Source organism: Teleopsis dalmanni, chromosome 2 (genome assembly GCF_002237135.1).
Source record: "Teleopsis dalmanni isolate 2A chromosome 2, ASM223713v2, whole genome shotgun sequence".
In the NCBI taxonomy this organism is placed as follows: Eukaryota; Metazoa; Arthropoda; class Insecta; order Diptera; family Diopsidae; genus Teleopsis; species Teleopsis dalmanni.
The window spans coordinates 141,778,209-141,784,062 of NC_051847.1; positions in this window are offsets into that span (position 1 = coordinate 141,778,209).

Genomic DNA, 5,854 nt, shown 5'->3' on the forward strand with positions numbered 1-5,854 from the left:
ATGAGGTAAAGGAATAATGACATTACTTTGGTAATGTCATAGTTACTATTTATCAATAATCGATTCTTAAATGCTATTATTTAGAGTTCATTCACTGTCACTACGACTGACCGCCTGCAGTACCGCCCGAGTCTACTGTAAGTGTATATAATTTTTTATGAATATTGCATTCACACTTTACATTTCGTGTTCGTAACTGTCATTGTTATTTTCTTTACGCTTAATTACACGAACAATGACTGAAATTTTAACTTTTGTATTGCGCAGAGATTTAAATACAAAATTATAACACAAAATATGCTCATAATAATATACATGAAAAAATGAAAAAAAATTATTAAAGAAGAAAAGAACAGAAATATATGCACACTTTTTATTATAGTGAAATAATTTAAAATACAAGACAAGAAAAAATATTTGTAAAATTCCTTTGCATAATAAACAAGCAAGACTATGGAAGTAAATATGAAAATTTATTGCATACTTCTCCGCGCTCGCCATTGTTTTGATTACATTTTTTTTGGTTTGCTTTTAAATGGCTACTTGAGAATTTTTCATTTTTACAATATTGCATACTTTGAATATAGGATTTTGCTTAGTTTTTTTTTTTGGTTTTATTTTAAAAATATTATTTTAATACGTTATTTAATAATAAGCTGTAATCTGATTTTTACATTGTGAAAACAAAATTATAATTAAACATAATAAATATTAAAATATGCAAATTGTTAGTAGTTTTTTCTACTTTTTATGCAGTTTATGCAAGGAAAAAACTAAAAAAAATTATTCTCAATATAATTAATGCATTTGAAAATAACTTTGAAAAAATTGCAATGAAGATATTTTAATTACAGCGTTGTGTATTTTTGCGGTGGTTTAGCATATTAATAAAAATTGTTTGTAATTTTTATATGAAGGTTTTAATTTCATTTTTATTTATTTGTTTTTGTATTCTTCATTTAAACAAAAAATATTGCAAAATATTTTAAATTTCTTAATGAATACATACAATCAGGCAGGTAGAATGCAGTTCGCTTTATAGACATTGTGTTACAAATAAAAGACATATGTTTTTTAATTTTATTTTTGTGTTCGATTCTTAATTCGAAACAATCTTAGCTGGAAAAATAAAGGACATGTTATTTTAAAATATGGTGACATCATTGTCTTAAAGAAAAGTAACGATTTGACAGAAAACTATAAAAATTGTTTTTCGATACATTCAGACACAATATAAAAACAATTTATACAATTGAAATAGAATATTTGATGGCTAAATTAATTGTAGATTGTGTATCAGACACAATATTTGATGACATCGGCAGCTCAGAGTTATGTTGACATGAATCAGAATAAGAGGAATAGAATAACTTCTTAAATATGAGGATTTTGTTGATATCATTTACGTTTACTCAGATAAAAATATCAAAACATATGAACATAAACATATTAATTTTATTCTTATAATTTTAGAATTCAAAAGCTTTATCCAGTCTAATTAATATAAATGTATCATTAAAAAATATGTAAAAGGTCTATGCAAGCCAGCCCAAAGGTATGCAATATTTTTTTGTAATTAAACAAATGATACAACACTTATAGTATGTTACCATTGCCTTCAATAAAGCATTTTATTTGATTTAGATCGCTAATAAAAATAATTTACCGTACAAAGACCTTTTGTGCAAGTTAACTACGTTAAGAATAAATTAAGTAAAATTACACCAATAACTTCTAATGTAACATTGCAAAATATTTTTCCTAAAACATAATTTTTTTAAAATCTTACACTTCATTTAATAATATTCCATACCCATAATGACAAAAGCCAAATTGTTGACAAAAGTAATGCTGATTGTTTTTTTTAAAATGATTACATTTTTTTGATTTATTGCATCATATTTTCTATATGTATCGATTGCTTTTTTATTAAACAATTCACACACATAATATACAGCATTTTCAGCATTTTAGTAGTTTGTTTGTTTGTTTTCAGCATTTTCCATGATCAATTAAATTAATTTCTACTAAAAATATTATCTGCTAACTAAAGAAATGTTAACAAACAAAAGCTCTCCTAGAACTTTCATATAATTTTCAGAGTTTTTTAAATGCATTGGTTATGCCTATGGGAACGATCAAATTTTAAGTTAATTAATATAAGTTGATTTAGGTGCAGTATAAACACAGTATTTATTACATTCTTCAGACTAAAATTTGATTAATTTTATTTTAACCATGTATATAATTTTTATAATGATTATATTTTTTGTGCATTTTTACCCCAGATCTATCTTATCTTCCATACGATACATATCATTGCAATTCAAACAACAACAAAAAATTATTTTGGACATAAGGATTCAATCTTCTTTGTGGTAATTCAATAATTCTTATTGTAATAATGTAAATTATTTTTAAAATAAGCAATTCATATTGTTTTATATTTTTTTTAATTGTTATTTTTTTCAACATAATTTGAACATAATTATATTGCACTTTTGCGGTTACTTAAAGTAAACTTTTCACAGTATTTGTACACGTTTCACTATTAATGAATAGCAATTAATTTAAGTACACAATTGACAATTTTAATTATGTATTTTACTGAAGCACAGAATGTGCACAATTCTGCAATTAAATATTTGTAAACAATTTAAAATTTATTACAACTGCTGTAAGCCAATCAAGTAACGTGGAAATTATTAATGTTTAAGGCTTTACATAACTGTTTTAATTATTTTTTTAAGATAATGGATATTTGTTGAAATTTATTTCATTTTATTTTTAAATGTGAAAGTTTTTTAATATTAAAGTATTGTACTTTATGTACATTATGTACTATATTATATTTTAATTTTAATTTTTATTGCTATCGCGTTTTATTATTGCTATTGTTATTAAGAACCAATTATCGCGTTTACTTCAATACGTTTCGTTTTATCGATATATAATTGATTTTAAGCCGTATTTAATGATGCAAATAATCGTATTCGACACTTCAGAAATAATTCCATTTTAAATACTTAAATTGACAAGCGTATTAACATTGTGAAGATGTCATCGAACTTCGAAAACAATTTAAAATTCATTGTTTTTTTGTGCTTGAAATAATTTTATAATTTTTTTCTAAATTAATAATTGAGCCGCTAAGTAACAATAGGTTGATTTAAGAGGATTACTGGAATAAATTTTGGCACAAATAATGCTTAAAGGAATAATTAGATTAGATTTAGTGAGCTATATATATAATTTAAGTGATCTCAATTTTTGTCACAATTATTTGAGATTGACTATAATATATACGTGACGGCTTAGGAAAATACAGTGTCTGAATACGATAAGTATTTAAATAAGTGTTAAAATATTATCATAAAATATACCATCTTAAATTTTTGTTTTAAAAGTAGCACTGCTAACAATATTTTCCGTACTAACTTGTATGCAGAGTTCAGCAGATATACGGTGTAGAATAAACGCCAAATGTTTGAGTGTCTTATTGTCAGAAATGTCTAAAGTATATAAATTCTTTTAATTAATATATAAGTTTAATAAACCACCATGTTTAATGAAAGGGTATTCAAAGCTAATATACATTTTTAAATGTTAATTTTTATTGTCGAATATGATGCAACTTATGACGAAAATTTAGAAGGATTCGAACAGTAATTAAAAACAATAACAAAAATTTTAATTAATTTATGACCATTTGGCTGTCTATACAACGGTGTTTCGATTATAGCTAAGTACTGAAGATCTTAGGAAATATTTTAATTATTATTTGATTAGTTCAAAGTCCGTGGAAACTTTATCACACATTTTCAGTTACTGCTTTTAAATAGGAAAATCATTGTCTCTACCAGAAAATATGATATCTAAGTGGCTTTTGCTTTTAGAAAAATCTTATTGTAGAAAATATAAAAAAGGAATAGATAAAAGGAAGTTATTTGGCTCTTGTTTTATTAAAATTAGTAAACATATGAACAACTAATTGAAAAAAATAGTTTGAGTTTTTTAAAACAACTATGTTATAGAGATATATAATATTAAAAGAGGTATCTCAATCAGCTGCATAACCCACCAGTCGAGATTTCAACCCTTAACACATTCTTCTCTGACTAACTTTTTGTAAGTCGTGAGTCACACACCCCCAATACTTGAGCTTATACTTTGATGATATAAGCATCTGATCAGTCGGTATTCGCAACACTGGTCACAGAGTCTACAATTAACGTTTCCTAACGGTTGCGTAATATTCCTCCCTCCACCTGCCTTCCTTTGCCCATAACCACGTCCATGGTTTTTGGCTTAAATAAAGTTAGATTTCTAAGTAGTAATCTTCTTTGTCTCAACTCTCCCAGCTAATTACTGAAATGAAGATTTACACACTGCCCTTCGTGTTAATATTGAAAATCTTTTTCATTATTTCTTAAGAAGTGGTTTTAGTGGGTTAAAGTCTTACACTGTGGCTGTCTATGCGTAGAGCGTAAACAGACAAGCAATGGCTAAACTATTAAACAATTATATATTTTCATTAACTATTACGAGAATATGCATTTCATGGCGAAAAATTAAATTATTTTATACTATGATATCTTTTTTGATTAAAAAATAGAAAGAATAAATTACTGGAATTGATTCAAAATTTTAATAAAAATCATCGTACTGCAAATCTCGTATAAAACACCTCATATATAACATAAACTCATGACTTAACAATTTTTTGAGAGAAGCGAAATATATAAGAAAATGCTGCCAAGTTTATTTATAACACCTCGTAAAAACAATTTTCTATTTTAATTTCAATTTTCCACTCGTAAACCTTTTCTGGTGCTTACTTACAAAAATTCCAAAGTGTATGCGCTATTTACTGGAATAAACTTGTAGGCCTCATGGCTTGCGGCTCATGCCTCATGCCTCATGGCTCACGGCTCATGGCATGCAGGCATGTAGAACTGCAAGTAAAACTGAGGAAAGCGAATAAAAAGAATGTATGTAATCTCAGTTGAAAAGACTAAACTGAAACTTAGAACAAAAATTTACAGCAACTTATAAGCGTTTGTCTTACTATTTGTAAGTCTGCCTAAAAATTTTATTCCGGTCTATTATTGCAAAACATTATGAGGCGTTCCTAAATGGCGCTTGGGAAAAAGAGAGCACAGGCAAAGGCCACAACTCTTAACCATTTTGCTTTGTAGCTGCAATTTTTCCATTATATTTTTATTTTCTGTACTATATTTTATTGTTGTTTTGTGCTCTTTTCTATTCTCCATGCTTAAAGTTGTGTAAAGCCGCTTTTCCTAAAAAGGATGAAACTATTAAAATGGCGACGACACAGTGCATTATTTATAGTCAAACTGAAAATAGCAGGAAATGCAATCTGCACATGAGAAACAAGAAAAACATTTTCACTAAAAGCAAAACAAATTCCAGTGTTTATCTGTGACTTTAGCTGACACACTAAAAACAATAAGCAGATACGAGTAATAAAAGTACAATAAGCGAAAAAGCGTAATAAAATGCTTAAATAAATTAATTTGTGGAAAGAATAAAATTTTATTGATAGAGAAATGAAGTGACTAACTTATATTGTTAGTTCAAGGCATCTGTAAGTATATAAAAATAAAAAGTAAAATACACTTAAATGAGAAGCTATAATAGTTAAAATGATAATAATAAAAACAATGTTAAAGCATCGATAGTATTAATACCATTGGAGACAAAATCCGTCGAGAGTGAGAGTGGGAGATGTGGTAATAAACCGGGAAGATAGCGTTAAATAGCTCGGCATCACGTTGGACATACGATTTAAATGGAATAAACATGTTTAACTGAAAAGAATTACCTGTGCCAA